Source organism: Protopterus annectens, chromosome 7.part1 (assembly GCF_019279795.1).
Source record: "Protopterus annectens isolate FY-2018-M chromosome 7.part1, PAN1.0, whole genome shotgun sequence".
NCBI lineage: Eukaryota > Metazoa > Chordata > Ceratodontiformes > Protopteridae > Protopterus > Protopterus annectens.
The window spans coordinates 517,793,048-517,815,915 of record NC_056740.1 but is presented as its reverse complement, the minus strand read 5'-3'; positions in this window follow the sequence as shown (position 1 = coordinate 517,815,915).

Sequence of the window (22,868 nt, the reverse complement as noted above, 5' to 3'; positions counted from 1 at the left end):
TTCATATCTTTCAATAAATGCACACTAGGGCAAAAACTGCTTATAAAGTTGAAAGGTATGCTTGTCATTTTCTCTCTATCACAACATGTTGCAAGCATTGCATAATGCTCAAGCTCTTCAATATATATTAAAAAAGCTCCAGAACTAACTTATCAGTCAGTGCAGTGAGCTACTTATTTTGGAATGGAATCTCTAGTGTTTAGTACTGGCATAAAGGACTACTATCCAAAGTGGGAGGGTGCATAGTTTAAAGTCTGTGTAATGCCTTATACAGCACACTACCTATCCTTAATGTCCAGTGGTTCCCTGCACCTTTTTATAACTGTATACCTTTAAGGCACTTTATAATGAATATTGCTTATGTTTAATGACTCACCCTGCCTCATGATTCCTTACTGTTTAAGTGTTGCTCAGGTGTGAGTAATATTTTTTCCCCTGGTGTTTAGTATCCACCCCCCCATCCCTGTACTGTTGAAATGCTGCTCAGACATGAGTATACAGTTTTCCCTGGTATCTAGTGGATCCCCCATCTAATGTTGTAGACTCGTCTCACTAGTTTAGGGGTGTGTGGAAATATGATAGCCACCCCAGCTCACACACACACACACACACACACACACACACACACACACACACACACACACACACACACACACACACACACACACACACACATGCACACATACACCTCTCCTACTGTTAACTCCCCAGGCAGACGCACACAGTCACACATGCAGTTCCTTGGACTTATTCATGCATACACCTCCTAACCCTACCTTACCACTAAACTCCCTGGCACTTACATCTGTTGTGATGGATGAGCATGGCCTTTTGTCCATGTTTACTACTAGGAGATGTAAGGAGCAGCCATAGTAATTTACACGGCTGGCTCCATTGAAATAAAAATAAAACTCAGGACCCATGCAAACCATGGAACATTTAGGAGCTATTCTAAAGCAAATCTTTCAGTATTAAGTGATTACCTGGCAAAATTTCAACTCCCCTCTAAACCCTGTGGATTAAATGCTATCTCTGCTGAATTGTTCACAGAGACCTTGGAAAATCATGTCAATAAATGCATACAGATAGCTTTGCATATCGAGAATAAACACTAAACAAACACAAGAAAAAATAAACATACCCTGGTGGAATTCCAGTGTAAATAGCTTGTACAACAAAAGGAAGAAAGTCATGAGCAAATTAAGTCTATCAAAGCCAAATTTGTGGTAAAAATAGCCTCCCAGGCCAAGGACAACCATGAGGTTTCTTTAGCTATGACTACAACCTCAAAGGTAGCCTCCCAGGCCAAGGACAACCATGAGGTTTCTTTAGCTATGACTACAACCTCAAAGGTAGTCTCCCAGACCAAGGACAACCATGAGGTTTTCTTTAGTTATGAATACAACCTCAAAGGTAGTGCACAGTAATGTGAAGAACTAATTATAAATGGGCCCACCTGCACTGAGCCAAAAGATATAGCAAACCATCTATAATTTTCCCCTATCCCTCTCTCTCTCTCTGTCTCTCCCCCCCAGCCACACCTCAGAAAATATCAGTGAACATCCCCTCCCACCCACCTATCACTACAGACCAGGTCTTTGACGTGGCCTCCAAAGCCAAGAATACCACACCAGTGGGCCCCAATAATATCCTAAGATGCATCCTAAATTGCATGTGGCAAGACCTATCAGGAACACTAACACCGCTACTTCACCATACCACCAGACAGACTCCATGCCATGGGAATGGAGAACTGCAATGGTTATCCTTCTGCACAAATGTGGGCTATCTATGGACCCCAGAAACTACAGACCCATAAGCCTGACTAGTCTCACATGCAAAGCCATGGAAAGAATTACCATGGAAATGTTTAACAATGACATAGAAAATCTTTAGACACTGGATCCAACCAATTTTGGTTTTGCAAGGTCAGATCATGCCTGCTCAACCCAGTGAACTTCTTCAAGAAGGTCACCAAGGTTTTGGATGAGGACAAAGTAGTGCATACTGCCTACCTTGACCTGACGAAGCCATTTGATGCAATACATCACTCCGGCATTGTAAACAAACTCATGGAATTAGGTATAAGCCCCTATGTCTCCCAATGGATAGTGGGATGGCTCTGAGATAGGACCTGAGAAGTTAGGATGGATGTCCACTTTCACAACTAGGCTGGTAACTAACAGATTCCTTCAGAGCTCTTTGTTCAGCCCACTCCTTTTTGGCATCTAATTGTTTGAAGAAAAGGCCAATCTCAAGGGCCTTTTGCTGACCAACATTGTTGATGACTGCAAACCAGGTACAGACATAGAATCCCCCCAAGCTACAAATATCCTCCAAGAAGGGCTGAATCAGACAAATAACTTATGTCAGAGCTATGGGCTGAAACTTATTGCCAGGAAATTCATAATAGTATTCTTTGGGAAGTTGGCTACCCATGGAGACTACTTCACAGGTAATACACCCTTAAGAGTTGATCCAGTAGTCAGGGAGTTGTTGCCACATGCAGACAGTAACTAGGACTTGACCATCATGTGTTTATGGTAGTAAGGAAATCTTTCTATATCGTGCAACTTGGAAGCAAGGGTATGCCATCTAGGTCCAAGGAGGTCATTCTTGCACTGCATTTGGACATCATCACACCGGTCATTGAGTACAACACCCTCTTCAGTATGTAGTTGACCAGGCACATGAAACAACTGAATGTCCACAGAGGCTCTTCACAAAAAAAATTAAAGTGCATAAATAACATGTCCTAAATGGATCACCTTAAAGCCCTATCCCTGTACTCAATCTCCTACAGACTGTTGAAGGTGTGCTTGGCATACAAGGCATCCTTGGATCCTTCTCTGATGGACCTTCAATATATCTGCAAAACCATCAGAAATACCTGATTGGACATGTTGGAGGGACAGGTATATGTCTCAGAGAATACCCCTTTACTGGAATAGGCTTTTTATCCATGTGAAGCAGAAATTTTCCCTTGCCCAATTCAGGTGTAATTTGGACCAGCGGTTTGGGAATCAGAAATTCATCCTTGTCTGGAACCTATGTTCCTAATGGACAGAGAGGCAGCGCTAGCCTACATATACCCCATTGAATAATCTTAAGGTCCCTAAACTTTGCAGAAACATTTGGGATATTAGGCTAGTGTTAAAAAAAGCCCCTGTGGTTGGTAGCCTATTATACATGTTTGAGCCTATGAACTTGTGAAAAAACACACGTGTGAGAGGATAACAACACTAGTGTGTGCGTGAATGAATATGCACTAGACTGAAAGGGAGTATAGCACATAGGGAACCCTTCACCTATGAAAGTGTGACAACCACGATGAAATACAGTAGAATGTCGATTATTGGAATGTTGGTTAACCCAATGACCGGTTACCCAAACAGCAGTCCCAGAGGTGACGCACCATTCAGGAAGTGAAATGTAGGCATACAGTGTGGGTAGATGGGTAGATTTGTACAATAGTGTGTGTGTGCATACAGGATGCTAAGACAGAAGTGAACAGTATTAACCCTGAAAGACAAATTTACAATCATTGAAAGGCTACAAAATGGTGACTGTGTCACCAAAGTAGCATATGAAGCGAAAAGCTGCCATTGAATCTTTCTTGAAGAACCTTGATTCGGCTGATGGCTCATCAATGCCAAAGACCATGAAGTTATTAGAAAATATGAAGTTAGATGACGCTGTTTACAACTGGTTTCTTCAAAAACAGTCAACAGGTGAACCAATCTCTAGTCCTTTGCTTTGCAAAAAAAGCATTACAATTCAGTTAAAAAATCAGTGGACCCTTGACAACTTTTCAAGCGAGTAAGGGTAGTTGAAATGCTTCAAATCACATCATGGAATTCATGAATTACATATAGAAGGAGAAAATCTCTCATCAGACAAAACTGCAGCTGAGACCTTTAAAAATATGGTTAAAGAATTGGTTGAAAAAGAAGGATACAGTTTGGACAATATTTACAATGCTAAAGAGACTGGGCTCAATCGGAAGGCATTGTCTAGAAAAACACTAACTTCACAATGAGACTCTGCTACAACAGGCAGTAAAGACAGAATAACTTTGCTTGTTTGTGCCAGTGCTTCAGGAAATCACCACCTTCCCATTTTTGCAATTAGAAAAAGTAAAAATCCACAATGTTTTAAACACATCAACATGAACTCAATGCCTGTTTAAATACATGTCACAAAAAAAAAATGCATGGACGGACTGTATAGTTTTTATCAACTGGTTTTCTAATCTGTTTGTGCTGGCCATACTTGCAGAAATAACATCCATCTTCTGGCATTTTAAACAAAATTGATAAGTTTATGCAGCAGATGTTATATTTGCCACCGAATGTTTCCACATATTGCCAGCCAGTGGACCAAAGCATAATAGAGACATTGAATTCGTTATACCATAAGCAAGTGCTACGCAAGCTGCTTTTAACTGATGATGATGAAGAAAAAGTGTTATTAAAATGTACAAAAAGATAGATTTGAGAGATGCATGTTATATATCTTCTTCGTGGAGTGAGTTAAAAAATGTCGCTCTAGAATGAGCTTGGTTTACTCTTCCCACAAAAAGAAGAATCAGACAATCAGTCATCACTCACCGATGAAACAACTGTTGAAGAAATCATGAATATTCAAGATTCTCACTACACCTTTCTAAACATACTGGAAAATATTAAGATACAACCAAACACCCTAATACTGGGTGATTTCAGCTACCCTGCCATGAACTGGAAAAACTACTTGTGTACCAACACCTTTGCCCAAAGGGTCTTGGAATTCATAAATTCCAATGCCCTGGATCAACTAATCCATAGTCCACCAGGGGCTCCAATATCCTAGACCTGGTTATTAGCAACATGGGAAATCAATGCTCCACACCTATGGTCACCCCCTCCTTGGTCAGGTCTGACCATAAGCTAATCACCCTTGATATTCACATCCCACTCCCACCTCCCAGTAAGGAAACCTCTGTAAAAAACTTCTCCAAAGCCAACTTCATGTTACTCAAGTCAGAAGTGACAAATTTCATGACACCCATGCAGACAGGAACTGAAAGTTCAACTGCTGAATTCTACACTAAGTACTGTATGAGCACATCCACTCATGCATGAATCGTGCCATCCCCAATAGAACCAAGATGCTCTCCTCCAAAAAAAGGAAGCCAATCTGGTGGTCCCTTGCAATAAACAAACATTACAACAAAAGGAAGAAACTGTTGCAGAAAAGAGGAAAATCCAAGGATGCAAAAATCTCCCTTACCAGCTTCAGTAAGAAGCTGAGATCCCTCATAAAATCCTCCAAAGCTAGTTACGAAAATAAAATTGCCAAAGATTCCAAAGACAACCACAAGGCATTCTAGAACTATGTCAAGAATCTAAATGGCAATGCTCAGATCTGCTGTGAGCTACAACAGAATGGCATTAAATATACTGATCCCAAGGATATTGCCAATATCCTGGCAGATCGATTCAGTGCAAACTTCACCCTTCTCTCACCTCCTAAAGGGCCCATCTCAAAACTGAAAGAGTGCCAAATTCCAGTAATAATGGGCACACAGGTAAAAAACGTGCTCTCTAAAGCTAAGAATACAGCATCCATGGGACCAAATGACATCCCAGGCTGTGTACTACATGAACTACTAAATGAAGTGGCACCTCACCTAAGTGTCATGTTTAATCATAGCCTTACCTCAGGCTTCGTGCCCACTGAGTGGTGCACAGCTACAGTTTTCCCACTCCAGAAGGGGGGATCCACCTTGGATCCCAGGAACTACCGCCCCGTCAGTCTGATGAGCCTGATATGCAAGACCATGGAATGTATTATCATGGAACTTATAAACAAAGACATTGGCAACCTTCAAACACTGGACCCCATGCAGTTTGGGTTTGTGAAGGGCCAATCTTGTCTCCTGAATCTGGTTGACTTCTTCAAATCAGTCTCCAGAGCCATGGACGAGGGTAAGGTGGTTCACACAGCCTATCTGGACCTCGCCAAGGCCTTTGACACCATCCCCCACTTTGGAATCATAGATAAGCTTACTAAGCTGGGCATTAATCCCTATGTCACTCGATGGGTTGCCAACTGGCTTACTGACAGAACCCACACCGTAAAAGTAGCCGACTCCAAATCCAGCTTCAGACAAGTGACAAGTGGAGTACCTCATGGTTCAGTCCTGGGACCGCTCTTGTTTGGCATCTACTTCTCTGAAGTACAGGCCAACACTAAGGGACTCTGGCTAACAAAGTTCGCAGATGACTGAAAACTGGGAGCCATTATTGAATCCCCAAATGATGTAGGTATTCTACAAATGGGCCTTACAGAAACAGATGCTTGGTGCCAGAGTCATAGGCTCAAGCCCAGTGCCAAGAAATGTATAGTTATCCCATTTAGGAAAACATATGTACCCGTGAATTACCACATAGGTGGCAGTACACTAATCACCAAAAGTGTGATAAGAGACTTAGGGACATAAGTGGACAGTGGTTTCACCTTCCATAACCATATCGCCACAACAGTCAGGAAATCCTTCTATGTGGCACACCTTATCACAAAGGGCTTTTCATCCAGAAAAAAGGAGGTAATTGTCCCACTGTACTCTTCTCTCATTAGACCCATATCGTTTGTGGTGTTTTATTAAACGAACGAAAGCTAATAAGTTTTGTGGTCCAGTTCCTTCCTGGTCTTTGGTTTGCTACTTTTTCATTTTTACTATAATTGTTGCATGTTACCTAAAATCATTTGTTATTCCACAGAGGAATATTTGCTGGCAACATTATAATACTTGCTGTAGTTGAGGAGATTCGAAACCATGCAGATTCCAGTCATATGACAAGAAAAATAATTGTTAGCCTGTCTTGGCCCTACAGCTGCCAGAGGAGATGTGTACCAAGATAGTCACCATCAACCCCCTTTTTTCCCATTTTTCTACATGGGGTAGGGGTGTCATGTTAACTGCCGCCATCTCTCTCAGTGCAGTGCTACACTCCTGCCTGCTTCGACAATCGTGCCTGACTATCACACATCTTCTCTCCCACAATCCATCCACCTGTTTGCTAGACGCATTAATTTCTTCTTAGCTTCTTCTCATCTGACCCAAATCTTCTTCACTAGATTGTCTTCTGTTTTTCTGCAGATGTGCCCAAACCACAATAATTTGTTCTCTTTGATCTTTTCTACAATTGAAGCTACTTTGGCTTCTACTCTTATGTCCTCATTTCTTCATCTGTCCCACAGTCTGCATCCTACCACCCTTCTCAGGCACTTCATCTCCATCACCTCTAGCTTCTTCAACTGTTCTGTTTTTACTGCCCAGGTTTCTGTACCATGCAGTAGTACTGGTTGCACCACTGTCTTGTACACCTGACTTACCAGCTTCTTTGGCATTCTTCTGTCATAGACTATACCTGACACTCTATGCCAGTTGGTTGCAGCTCCCCTGATTCTAGCTTCAACCTCTTCATTTAGATTTCCCTTCTTGTCATCCACCCCTCCCAGATACTTGAAACTATTAACCTGTTCCACTATTTTCCCTTCTATCTCAATTCTCAGCTTCTTCTGATTTCCCCAATTTGCTGCCATTACTACTGTCTTATCTGTACTTAGTTTCCTCTCATGTGTCTTCAGTTTTGCATTCCATTCCCCTATCCTTTGCTGAAGTTCTTGCTCAGATTGTGCCTGTAATGCCATATCGTCTGCATACAGCAACTTTGTTGATGTGTCCCCTCTTACCTATTTGTGTTCCAAGATATGACTTACAATGTACTAGAGATGAATGCTGATACAATACTTGCAAAATAATGAATGAAATGGACACCTGTACATATTCCACTGTAAGGAGAGCTTACTTCATTAGTAATGCTTGCCACACAGGTATTTATATGGGAAAGACTTCTGTAGAGATAATTTTTAATGTTCAAAATGTAAACTTGCATGTCAATTACATGCTTTTTGCAGAACTGATGGCTAAGTCTTTGTGCATGCATAGGAAGTATCGTCTTTTTTTTGTCATGGAACTAGAACTTCCACTTCCCCATGGTCATTGCTCACCACCAAGATTGGTTGATGTCAACTGTTATACAAAGAATGAAAAACACATATTTAGGATTTTGTAATTATTCCTTGAGTGGATGTGAATCTTTTTGTAGCCAAGCATATTGAGAAATGGCCATTAGCCAGCTATGACCATGTAGATGTCTTACAACTGATGGCTGGGTGGGTATGTAAGAATTGAGGAACACATCTCTACAGGGAAATGCTACAGCAATGGGATGCAAATCACTAACATTTTGACAATGACTAATACAAATTATGCTAGATAAATAAGCAAGCACATATTTCCAGGAAGATATTTGCTTAGTGGTAGCGTACATAATAATCTCATGAAATTATCACATGCATGCTGTCACAGAATAGCAACAGCTTTAATATCCCTTATGTGGATTCAAACCCTCCACTTGTTGGACTGCAGTTGAGTACAGATATCATTAACATGTCGAACCCTTTGGGAAGTTACAGGAAAAGTACTTTTCTGAATTAACTGTCATCTATGTCCTACATACTAACCATCACTCATTGATGCCAGATGTGTACACATGCTGGCTATGTCTTTGAGCATGCAGAATTTTTTTTTGAGTTTTTGCCATGAGACAAGAACTATTATTCCCTTAAGATTCACTGATGGCCAACAACGATGTGCATTGCCAAGCTTTGGCCAGAGTATGAAGGTGACTCGCATAATGTATATTGCAGAGGATTGTCAAGTCTGGGAGTTTTTCCATGAGAAATGTGTACACATTTTCACAATTTGAAAAAGAGAGCACCTTAACAGGACAAGAATCCTGCTCCAGTGGCACAGAAATGGAAGATTAACATAATTGACAGGTTTTTCCATATGAAAACTTCCTCAAAGCAGAGTCCATAGCACTTGACATATATGTCATTCTACAGTGGGAATTTATTTTGCACTGCATTGCCATGCTCTTTTAACTCTCCTTCATATACAAGTTACAAGCATTGCACTGCTGGTGAGAGGTTGGCTTAATGGTTAAGATGTTTACCTTTTAGATACAAGGTGCAGGGTTTGATTCTTACATGGGCTGACTGACTAGGCTTACAATGGTCTACTAGGGCAGGTAACCTAGTATGAACTGTGGGTATAGGATGGAGATGAGGGCTGCCATTGCTTTCTGCAGAGATGAGGTACTCCAAATATTCTTGTGAAGTATTTCTTGTAATACCTTTTTACCATGGATATCTTAAAGCATAATAAACCTGTACTTCATTTATTTTATTATTGTGAATATATGCTTAATGGCTGATCCAAATTCATATGATTGTAGATATCATTGACACATTAGGGATCTTCACCCAGGTGTGGGATGTGTGCACAGGCACCTCACGTACATTTTAGATAACACGGATAAGTATGTGGATCAAAGATCAGTCCTATTTCACAGTGAGTGTACCTTTAAATGTATTTGTGAGAGTGAAGTGTTTGACATATCATTCTGAAGTATTATCTTTATGAGTAACTGAGCATGGATCTTTAAAACAGTCATTGACTGACCAGTACTGTTAATGAGGTGCTTTTGAAAGGCATTAGTTTGTCAGCCCCTTCCTCCAACACTGTGCTGCTCAGGCAGGTACACATTGTCGTGCTGACCCCACCATGGTGTTTATCTCCAGTGTTTATCATGCAAATTGAGTGATTCAGAAAGTGTAATAATTTGTGAATTAATTAGCATATTCATTATCATGTGGGATTATCTACATGTCCCACTGCAATGGTGGTCATCCGAACACTTGTGTAAACTTGTTGTACATGACAGTGTAGCTTGTGTTCCACCTCAATATTGTTGATATGCTGTGCGCCTGGTAAGTGTACATTTCTGCATTTCTTTTTCCTTTTACATTTATTATTGGGGTGGGGAATGCAACTGGACTTTGCATTGCTGGTTATATTTTACTAGGTTACAGTTATTGTTGACTATTGGAGGGGAGATGAACATTTTGTTGTTTTGACAGTTGATTGCATTTTCTGGGGTGCAGTTTATGTTCCTATTAGATCTATGTATAACATTTATTGAGGTTGCATTACTAGTGACCTGAGTCAAGATCACCCTTTTCATTCCATCACAACAGGGATGTGGCTCCTACGTTTGCGTCTTTACAGAAGCCTCATTATTCAGAGGCTGAGAATAAGGTGATACCACCAGCCCACCATCTCCATGCTGAGATGGTCCTTGATGTGCATGCCTGTGACAAGCCCTTTTGTAACCGTGTCTGGCTGCAGGTAGTTGAAGATGTCAATGCTGTTGGTGCCCATAGCTGTGAATATGAAATGGTCCAACATAGGGCTACTAATATGATAATATTATAAACAAGGGTAAGGTCAGAGCAGAGGCTGTGACATAGGAGTGTAGGGCTACCAATGGTGAGCCATCCACCGTACCACCACTTACCATGAAGGAGGAGTTTCTGTCATCACTCAGGGATGGTAGTAACCCATGAGATTCACAGTGCAGTGCTGGATGTTGGAGAGGAGATGGACAGGCCCCAGAAAATTTCCACTATCAATGCCTTAAGTATGTCCTTCATACACTTTTATGTCCACTTTTGTAGCTTGCAGTCATTTGATTTATTGTAATCCCTCTCTAACCACTTGTGTGTAGGTGCATCTGGCACTGATGTGCAATGACCACCTGCATATCATAAGGCCATAATTACATGTATTACTTCTGTTTATTACTAACTGAAATTTTATTGCTTGCACATGTGTGTATTTCTGTTATTTGAACTTGAGCAGTATGAGAATTTTTAATGTTATTTTTTTATGTAATTCACAGGTATTGCATTGCCTGTCACCAGCACTATGAACCTATGTTCATATGAAGTTGGAGGAGTATTAGGCCCTGATGATGATGATGATGATGATGATGATGATGATGGGGATGAGCTAGCACACTCTGTGACTGCAGGGTTTATGTCTGACACAGAGAGTGTGGCCCCCACATCCCCTCCCCACATCCCCTCCCCACTCTATGAACGCTGTCAGTATGCCTACACATAACCATAACATCGAGCCATCTGACAATATACAGGTTGATGGCAGGGTAGTGTGGCAGCTCCAGAAGTAGACATGCCCAAAACTCCACCTAGCCATCTTGGGAGAGAGGTACCACACAGGGGGTCAACAAAGGTGCTCAGAGAAGGTATCCTTACTGGCCTCCCCCCTGAGTTTGGTGTGTCTGCAACTGTCATCTAAAAATGTGCATGGTCAATGGGGCCTGGGAAGAAGTTGAGAGACTAGTGCATGTTGTGCATGCTGACCTACTGGGCTGCATGAACTATGTGTATGACTCACTGGACAGGATGAATGACAGACTGGACTGTGCAGTGTCTGTTCTAGGTCATTTGTTAGGAGAGGGTTGGTACCCATGAAGCTGGTCAACTGGTGCATCCTCTGATGTGGCCATGGCTGTGCCAGATCCCACTACCACAGTGCTAGCACTTGCACTGCTTCATCAGCTGTGGATGTGTCCACTCCCAGGTAAGGTCATCCAAGTGGTTGTGGCTGTTGACATGGTTGTGATGAGAGCTCATCTAGCAGACACTGTTCACATTCAGGTAGCACACCAACTTCTAGCCAGGCTTGTGAAACAACTGGTACAAGTCCTGGTAGAGACAGTTCTCTTGGATGGATGCATTCTCAATGGTTTTGATCCTCTCCTATAGTGCTGGCACATATGCTGAGGCTATGTCACTGGATAGAGAGAGAGAGAGAGAGAGAGGGAGAGACACACACACACAGACACACACACACACACACACACACACACACACACACACACACACACACACACACACACACACACACACACACACAAGCATACACACTTTAACTCTGTCCATGACGCCTCACACACATGCACACAAACTTTACCATGGACTTCCACACAATATAAACACAACATGTAGTACTCATACACTTCCCTGGAAAGATGTGCACTCCTGTCAATGTTAATGTTGGCATCTGCTGAGATCTTATGTAACTTATGTAGTCAGTTTATTTGCATTTGACTACCTATTAGCCAATGGCATGAATATTCTGCTTTTCTCCATCTGGTATGGTCATCTCCTGATATTGTCTCCATCTCTATTTCCTCATCTGTCTCAGCTGCTACTGCTTGTGGTGCTAAGATCTGTGAGCCCTATACACAGTCACCCTGCTATAGCCATTTTCTAATTATGAAACTATATAAGATGGCATGCACTGTTCATTTTTGGCACAGGTGGCAGGGTCATAATGCAGGGCACCTCCCTGATGTATCCAGGCAGTGGAGTCATGAGTTGAGCAGCCCAAACACATACTCCATATTGTTTCTAGTTTGTGCATGGACATGGGTGTAACATTTCTCAGTAGGGTTATGTGGTTTTCTCATTGGTGTCATGAGTCAAGGTTCTAGGGCATATCCAGGATCCAAAAAAGATGTTCTTATGGGAAATCACCCCTTGCAAACCTTTGGTAAAGGTCATAAGTACGCCATATGTGAGAGTGGTGAAAACTGCCTGAGTGGCCTGTACAGACATTGTAGATGATACCTTGTTCATTACAGACCACCTGTCAGTTGATAGAGTGATACACGTTGTGATTCCCATACCTTATTCCCATTTTTCCAGGTGGGGCCTTTATTTCAATACCTGTGCAGTCTATGGCTGTCAGCTCCTCAGAAAAATATGCTATAACATTGAAGTTTTGCTCTGTTCTAGCTCATTCCTCTTCGGAACATGGAAACAATGCATGTTCTTCCACATGCTGAAGCATAGCACTGGGGATATGGTGGAGTATTCGAGAGTCATAAACCTGTGAAACCCATATGTTTGTCCCCAGTAGGTTGCAGACTGGTCCCTGTAACTAAGGCACATAAAACTCTACACACCTTAGTATCCACAGGGTACCCTACACCTTTGAGGGTGACATCTGGCACCATCAACATCAGCAGCAGCTTCTATAAGAGCCTCTTTCAGATACAGATTCACAATGGTTGCAGCAACCCCTAACATATTTTATTGTTGTGCCTGAATCTGAGCATATAGTTGATTTTGTCCTAAGTTAGGTGTGGCATGTTTGTGCAATATTTATGCATTTCTGAATTGTCCCAACATGTTTTTCCTTCATAGGAATACAACAGTGCTCATTATATGCTCATTAAGATACATCTCAGCTCAGCCTTAGTTTTATGTTGGCCAAGTTGTGTTATGCTGTGGTCTGAATTGCACACACCCTGCACATTGTAGCTCATCATGCAAACTGGCATTGGCTTAGCTCAACGTGGGAATTCCATCCACAGTATTTTCCAGGATAGCTTAATGATCTCTCTCCGGTACTAGTATTCCCTTCCATGCCTTTTTGGCAGTGCCACCAGCAACTAGAATTAGCCCATTCTTACACACACCAAGAACCGTACTGCTCAAGTTTTCCCTTCAGAGCTATGGACAATGCAAAACTAATTTAAAGACAAGGCTCCATGTTAGATACGTTTTTTTTTAAATGCAGTACTATCAGCTTAGAACTTCTCAAAGTTTGAGGGAATGACCAAAGGTTTGAAAAAAAATAGGGGCATCCCTCCAAAATCTGGACAGCCAAGAAACAGTTACAGTTTACCCATAAAATAAACCAACCATTAGATATTTGTATGGTATCAATAGACTTAAGTAGTAGCTCTTTGAAAGATGGAAGCCAACAGATGAGAGATCACCAATGTTAGTAACTGCTCTTATACACATTAATAAACCACAAGTAACCTACTTTAGAAAGTGAGTACTAAAGGTATTTAATTGAAATAAATACAAATAATAAATGTTGTATCTTTCAGCTTTTCCCGGTTAGGGGTCATCACAGCGGAACTCCGGTCTGCTAATGATTGGCAGTAGATTTTTACATACCTTGTTGCCAACCCTGATGCACAACCTTCAACGAAGGTACGCCCATTCACGCATGTCTCCACAGAGAAGACACTTTAGCTGAGAATCGAACAGGACAACGTCTTACTGTGAGGCGACAACTCTACCGCAGCACCAAATATACTTCATAAAATCAACTATGCAAGCACATATAAACCTGCACAGAGAAAATACAAAACTAGAAGTTTTAAACAGAAAGGTGATACATGGAATAACTTCATCTAGTAGCTTATTTGGATTTTCCCATTGCACCATCTTGCTAATATGTATACAAGTACTTAAAATCCAACTAAAACCACACATATTACAAAACCAAAAAACACATCCAAACCTAAAACAAAAACCAAGCCACAGCAAAAAAAAAAAAAAAAAAAAAACATGCAGAAGCATAACACACAAACCTCAAGAACACAAGACACAAAACAATACTCATAAACAGCATCAAACATGTATCACAAGTGCACATCTCAACAATACAACCACACACTACAATATTAAAAGCACACACGCACAATGTTAATAGCAAAAGCACCCTCACAACAAACAAAATTCATGTCATGCTGACACTGACAACACAACAATGTACAAACATGCATAAACACTAATAGCATGTTCTACTGTAAATATCTAGTAGAGGCTAAGTGTATTCCCCACCTGCAAAGCTCATGTTTGCTCATGCTTTATCAGACAGGGACTTGTTTGATGAACTGAAGAAAAAGAGGGTGTTTTTGGAATTATGCATACTTCCTCTCTCCAATAAGAAAGCTATAGCGAGTGTTTGAACAACCTAGGGAAAGAAATGGTAAACCACTCTAATGGACTAACAGGTGGCCTACTTTCTACCCTAACTCCCACTGCCATGGAAATGGATAGGCAGATAGACCTTACTGGGTAGGAATAAATGACCATTTAAGACTATCACCTAGCCCAGGAAAGCCATCTCCCACTACTGCTGAATGAATTAGCAGTTTGTGTGCAGTTAGTGGTGACACTGAGCAATGGTCCTGTGGCAGCGGGTGGGGGGGGGGGGTATCAGAAGTTTTTAAGGCCTTATAAAAGTTTAAAATTAACCTTTGAATCTATAATTATATGCCAATGAATCACAATAAAAACACAAATATTATAGATTTACATTGATCAAGGAGAACAATTCATTCACTTATTCAAAAACTATGAAGGCACTAAGCCCTGATCTTAAACCACTGCAGCACAAGACAGAATGTTCTGTTTTCTTATCAACATACAGTCTACACAACTATAAATTCTGTACCAGCAATGTTGTTTCTGAATCATTAACCAAATACTTTTTTCAAATGTATGGATATTTTGGTGTCTAAAGATCCATGCCAAATGAACAGTTTAAGCATACATGCATTAAGATACCAGACAGAAATTTTCATAACAGATAACCTATATTGGTAGGTGGCTCTAGTGCTGTGAACTGGCAATCAGCCCATAGTATATTTTAAAAGCATGTTTTTATGTACAGAAAGCAGATGGGATGTGGAAATGGTCAGCAGACCAGACTTTATGTGCTCATGTCTGAAGATTAAAAGAACCACAACTAAATGACTTGGCTTTATTGGAGTGCCCGATGACCCTAAATGGATTCCAAAAAGATGACTGACTAAAGTCATACCCAAAGAAAGCTGGATGAAAAAATGCCATGTATCAGGAGGATTGGACATCAAGTTCCATATACATAGAAGGATGGCTACTCAATCAAATGTTTTGGGATGAACAAGTAACCAGACTTGTTCTCAAAGGCAGAATTCCAGGAGGAGAACTGCACATGAGAAATGTTTTATCGAGGGTATTGTCCCAAACCTAGTAGGGCCTAAAGATATGTTACACTGAGCGCACAAGTAGAAATCACAGACTGAAACTATGAGCAAGAGACATAAGCTGTAAAGCTGAGAATAATAAAATGTGATACCTAAAGTCAAGTACCAATGCATTAGTCAGAAATGTATCAGGTCAACGATGAGTTTGTGAATAATTATACCAAAACTGAAGTGCATTGAAATTCTTTATGTTATCATGTAAATGAATACCTTTTACAAAAAACAAATGTTAATATTTTTAGAGTTGTATTATTTGCCCTACAACTGAATAGCTAACTGGACGGACCTTTATTACATAAAGCAGAACTGCATATCAGTGCATGTGTGTGTGTGTGTGTGTGTGTGTGTGTGTGTGTGTGTGTGTGTGTGTGTGTGTGTGTGTGTGTGTGTGTGTGTGTGTGAGTGTGTGTGTGTGTATCCCAAAGAGTATACTCACAGAACAATTTTAAAACAAGTAAATGCAAGCTTGAAGTGTTCTACAGTCTTCTGTGTTATTACCAGTATGATTAGGTTTAAGGGCCTGTTGAATATACAACGTGTTGCAGATAAACCTTATAGCGTCAATCATGAAAAATGCATATATCTTCATAGCAGAAAAGACTTTAGTTGGACATGTAAAACATATCCTCATAAAAGTATTGAATATGTGTTCATCAGTCAAGCAATATCTGAGAGCTTCATGCTTCATAGATTAAGGAGCATTGTCAGATATTTAACTGCATTTTCAGTAATGTGGCTACATTCAAAGATGCATACATGTAAAACAAGAGAAACTACATGAGATTCAAGGAAAAAATAAGAATCTATTGTGATTATATACAAAGCAGGCCTACACTGCAGCAAGTTAAGAATTATTGCTCTTATGACAGTAAGCTCAGATATACAGTACATTTAAAATCTGTTGTGGTAGCAAAATTGCTGCATATTTGTTCATCTGAAGACAAGACTATGCATTATTAGGGCCATAATTTTAAATTCATGAGGACGTAAAATGAGAAGCAGAGGCTGATTTTCCACTTTATACCTCAGCAAACTAATTAATTCTGTCATTATGGCTATTAATTAAAAACAAAAACAAACAAAAAAAAAGTGTAATGTAGTGTCACTTGAAGCTGTACAGCCTTTACAGAAATACATTGGGAATATAGTTCATTATGACTGTAAATTCAAGAACATATCATTGACAGTGTAAAGAATACAGAATGCTCAGTGACAAGTCAGGAATTTGGATTGTAACTATAAATTCAAACACAGGAGTGATGCAAAACCACTGGCATTTAATGGTGTGAGTTTTTCTAGCACCAATCTAACAATATTTATTACAACTTTTAAGTTGCTAAGCAATGAAAAACAGTGAAGTCTGAAGATGACAGTGTTTCTGCAGCAGCAAAATGAAGTGTGTGGCTGCATTTTAAGAATCCACAAAATACAAAAATGACTGACAGTGGAAGAGGTGCAGGTTCATGCAATATTTTCTCTAGAATGTGAACACTGGTGCACAGTGCAATCACTTATACAAAGTGAGGATGGGCAGAATTCTTTCAAGGGATAAGTAGTGGTAAATATACAACTAGATATTCCACCAGCTATCACATTATATTATCCTCCTTAAATTGCAAACTAATTTAAAAATGTTTCAGTATATAGTCAAATTAGTATTCTTCCTATCATATAATATAATGACACTTCAGTCTCTCTCTCTCTCTCTCTCTAATTGTATATCTATGTGAAACACGTAGACTCTGATTCCAATGTATACCAAGATATCCGAGACGTCAGTTAACAGCACAGCTCAGTGGGAAGGGGGCTGTCACTATAATACACTTGCTATACAATATCAGTAACCCAACATAATGAGAAAAGCACATGAAAGAGAGAAACCTGGTTTTCAGAAGACTAATTGCATCATTATCAATAATACTGCTGAAAGACAGAAGTCAGCAACATGCTGAACCTTTGTCTGCCTTGTCTTTGTCATTACAAATCAGTGGCATTGAGTAATGACACAAGTAAGTGACCTACAAGAACCTTTATATGTTCACTAGTGACATACCTGTAATGACAAATAGTGATATGGTGCAGTAGACTATAGTTCATCAGTTGATGACAGCCCAAACCTCGGCTAGATACACATCTAACTGTAAGGGTAAGCCTCTGCTTGTGGTGTATAAATCATGTGATGTCAATGACCCTGCCTAATGTCATAAAATAAGGAAACAAGGGGACCCTGTAAATATTCCATTGGCAATGTTGTTCTGCAAACTCACTATTCATTGGAGACAGCATAAATTCCTTATTAACAAAGTCTCATGACTGCAGACTGGGGACCCTACCTTATTTCTGTTTCCTCTAGCAGGCGATTAGATACTCTAAATAAATTGACTTCTCTTTTTTATTTACCTCTTGACTGTTTGTGTTAATCTTCTAGACTGCCTACTAAATTGGAGGAGATAAATCCCACACATCATGTAAATAGGCATTAGATTTTACTCTACCTTATATAGTAGCATTCACATAGATTCACCAATTTCCTTTACAGTTGTTTGTTGCTTGCTTTTCGATTTTCTGCCTGTTTAATATCCCAATCTTCAGAGATTGATATAGATTGTTCTTATTCCTTCTGGCAAACTTGTCTGTTGGTTGTTTGTCGACCTGCTCCAGAGAAGAACACAATGCAATGCAATTTATTTTAAATTATATTTTTGTTTGAGTTTATCCTGATTGTCTGCAATCATAGTTAAGAGCTATTACTCCTGCATTATAATTTTCTATTTTTTTCTTGTCAAAATGAGCCTTCTGCCTATGTCCCTTGAACGCCATATGCTTCTGTGTATTATTTCACTAAGGGTCTTATATTATTCCCCTTCTATTTCTTTCTTTCTTCTATTTAAAGAAATGTCTGAATTCAGTATCTGTTGACTGGTAAGATACAGTAAAGGAAAACTGATTGAAGGAGAAAACATAATACTAATTACCTATTCTTTCATGTTATAAATTATGTATTTAAAGCTGAATTAATCATTAGTCACAGAAAACTGAATAAACCATCAGCATTTTATACAAATAAACAATAACACAAACTTAAAACAATCTGCTATCATTTTGTGGTATTTTCTAAAGTGCTATGTGGAAGAGAAAGGAAAAAGGAATAATAATATGATATATTCAGCGTTTCCTGGATTTGTGTCCTCTCTGTGAGCCATGACCCCTGTGAAACACCCATGGTAAACTTGTACTAGGTGCCAAAACTATCTGAACTGACGTCTTTCATCCTGGAGAGGAAGCTGATGTAATCTGATGCCCCTCAAATTAATGAAGTCCTTACCCCATCATTCAATGTGAACTCAACAACCCTGTAAAATTACTTCATTTTCACTGTTTATCTGAGTTGTCGTCCTTTTGGTCTCTACCCAGACGGTCCTGACAATAGTTAAGACTACAGGAACAGAATGACGAGTGAACTGACAGCTTTTTCATACAAATCTGTTCTCTCTTCAACACCCAGTTCCCCACAATCAATTCCCACAGTATCACTGTTAATGGCCCTAGCCACTAGTAAATCTCCCATTTCCATCCTGGCTGTGTGGCACTGGGGAGTGTGCAAACACTACAATATAGAAGCAGCTGAGAAGAATTGGACGCATGATCCACAAAGTGTTACAGAAAATTATGACGTTTATATCATACAGTATCACCCTCTACTAACAATAGGTGTGAAAAAACAAATATAATAATCCATAAAAAAAGACCAAGTTAGCACTGATTATTGAAATTGCTACATCCATTGACTACAATGTCTTATACACAGGGAGATACAAAACCATAAATGACTACAATTTGCAAACAGAAACTAGCGCGATATGCCTCCTTCATATAAAAGAAATGTTATATCTGTTGAAGTCATGATAATTTTGAACCTCTAGTGCAACTTCTCTTAATGAGAATGTGAGCACAGCTCTCACTCCACTCACCCCCAAACTACGTGCTGTAGCTCCCCACAAGATATTCTGATGTACACAGTCATACCATCCCCTTCCTAACAGAATACATGGCCACATCAGCAAATATTCCACTCTATACATAAATATCCTTGCAGTACAAGTAGAAGCTTTGCCATTTGTTCGTGCCTCTGACTCATTCCACAACTGCTGATATCAATTTGAAAACATGTAAACATTTTTTATATAGGGGATCAACTGTGGAATAATCACAATTTTCAATATCATCATCGTTTTTCTTTTTTGTTTGTTTCTGTGTGTGTTTCAGTATTGTTCAGATGTATTAAACAATTTATTTTACTTATTTTGGGTAAAATACACAATAAGCTAATACGTATGTATGAATCTACCTTAGATCTGTGCATTTATATAATTTGTTCTTGTTCATGTATATGTTGATATATTTTGCTGCTGCCAATTGGCTTGGGTCATTACTAAAAATGGTCCAGTTAAGATCAGTTAATTTACATGGTTAGCAGAAAAATAAATAAATAAATAAATAAAAGAACACTGTGTTGTTGAACTCCCATGACATTTCCAATATATATGTAAGGAAAAAGAGTTGATCCATTGCCCCATGTCCAGAACAGTATATACATTTCCTCTCCTGAATCAGATGACTATCCATCAGATTAAGTCTTCTTTCCAGCATCATAACATAATCTTCCTCAGCACAGCATCAGTGCAGTATAACTGTGAAATACCGTCCTGATCTTCTCTTCTCATTTCCACCTCCGGGTTTACCTAGCCAGAGGCCCTTGCCTGTCTTGCAGGATTCATTAAAAAGATACATTATTTTATGTTCTTCTAAGAATATCAGGTGTGTTTGGGGTCAGAAGCCATTGTCTTCCACAACATTGCCACATCTGAGCTGTTTAATTGCCACGGTGACCTAATTTAGTGAAACTGACAATCTCCTGCTGATTGCTACTTGTGCTGCCTTTTCAGCAGAATTCTTCAAATTGTTCTTTATATCACCTGAACACTTCAGTAGTAAAGGTCATTGTTTTTCTACCCTTGATGTGAACAGTCTGAATAATAACCTGCCACCGCACTCAGCTATATATGGTTTGCCACAACCTATTAGAGGCAATACAGAAGCAATTCACCACCATGCCAAATTCCTCTAACACCTGATGAAGCACTTTGGAGACTGTGATGTTGCTAATTTCCTGGCCTGTCATTACCTTTCAGTTAAATCTGCAGACCTTGCCCAACTAACTTTGCCAGTAAAGCCTTTTTTTCTTTAAATTAGTTACTCCTTTCACTGCTGATCCTAGAGTTACCACCATAACTAGCTGCCATACCTGTCAACTGTTCAGAATTTTGCAGACTGTCCAGATTTTTGTCTTATATTTTTGGATTATTCTTCATATAATTTGTGGTTCTTTAGCAAATCATTAAAGACTGAAGTTACTAAATTATGACAGACGTGTTTCAGACTTCAAATCCGAAAATGCATGGAAATGCAACTTTAAGTTTATTTTAACAAAATTTAAAATCTATCAGTGATTTTGGGCCTCTGTTTCTCCTTATTTTGGCTTTGCCTAGAATTTATGCGTTAAAATGTTGAGAGCTCCTTGACACTACCTGGGCTACTGTTAAATTGAACAGAACTTATTCAGATCTCATGCTGATCAACAGGTACAAGCTGCATTTGTGCTATGTGGTATTACTTACATGTTCCCAAGATGTCTTTTCTACATCATAACATTTCTCAGGTTTGACCAGCTTTTGCCCCATCTGTCTGTTCTACTCACTGCAAAGTGGTGATCAGTTGATAGCTTAGCACCTCGCGTGACCTGAGTGCCTCAGGTGAGATGGTATGATTACAGTTTCAGTCCTTGATTTCTGATCAAAGTTACTATGATATAAAGTACAGGTTTGACAGCCATGTCTGCCAACATGGTCTTCAACTGGGACAATCCTTAAAAAGCACAGAATTTCAATAATAATTCACCTCTGGGATTATATCAGGCAAATTATTTCTTACAATTACACCTCTCCACATATTTCCATCATTTCTCCTTTATCACTCTTATGGCCGTTGAAGACTCCCAATTGAACTATACGGTCATGATGTGCTACCCTATCAAACACTACTCCCCTTACACAGTTTCCAAGAAGACTGAATATTCTGAAAAACTGAGAAAACGTTCAAAATTCAAAGATGGAATTTTACTTTCTACAACTCACTGCTGTAGTGAGGTCATCTTGCTAACAACTAGTACAAACATAACTACATGACATCTAACCAGTGACTAATGATTAGTACTAACCGTGTCCAGCACCCTTCTCAAAGGTATAACTACAGAGTAGAAAAGAGAGACCACCCTTGTATGTGAAGTCTGAAACTTAACATCAAACAGAATTTGGCTACAGGAACTGATGACACTGTTGTTAGGACCACTTGACCCATAGTACTTTCAAAATCTACTACCTGTGTCCCCTTAGTCACAGGATGCACTGCCAATATAGAGTGATTCATGCATTTCTGATGTGGAGCACCTTTGATGCACACCATGGCCTCTAGCTGTCTTTATTTAATTTGAGGCACAAAATACATACTTTTAATTCTCTTTATTACAACATGCATCGTGCTGATAAAGCCATTGTTGCTCCACGTTCTTCAGGATAACAGCGTTACTATCATTTGTACCTGTTTATGATTTATGTAGACCTCAGGCCTTGTTCATCAAAATGGCTTTGTCCAGCAACTGCCCCATAGTTAAGCATTAGAAAACTACTTAATGCATGAAAATCTCCAGTATATGTGAATTGATCTTGAAACTTTGCAGTGTATCAGTTCTCTTCCTAGGAAAATCTTGCCATCATTCAGAAAAAGAAGGGAAGCCAGAAAAGCACCATAGAGATTTCACCTATTTTCACCAGATATTTGCAAGTTGCACAACTGATGAAGAAACAAGCTATGTAGTTTCTGATCCTACTCATCACAGAGCCTCAGTCTCAGGTCTAGAAAATGCCTTTGTCTTTGTAGCCAGCACCTGCATTTTTCCTTGTAATCTTTCCTCTTCTTCTCATTTGGTAACAC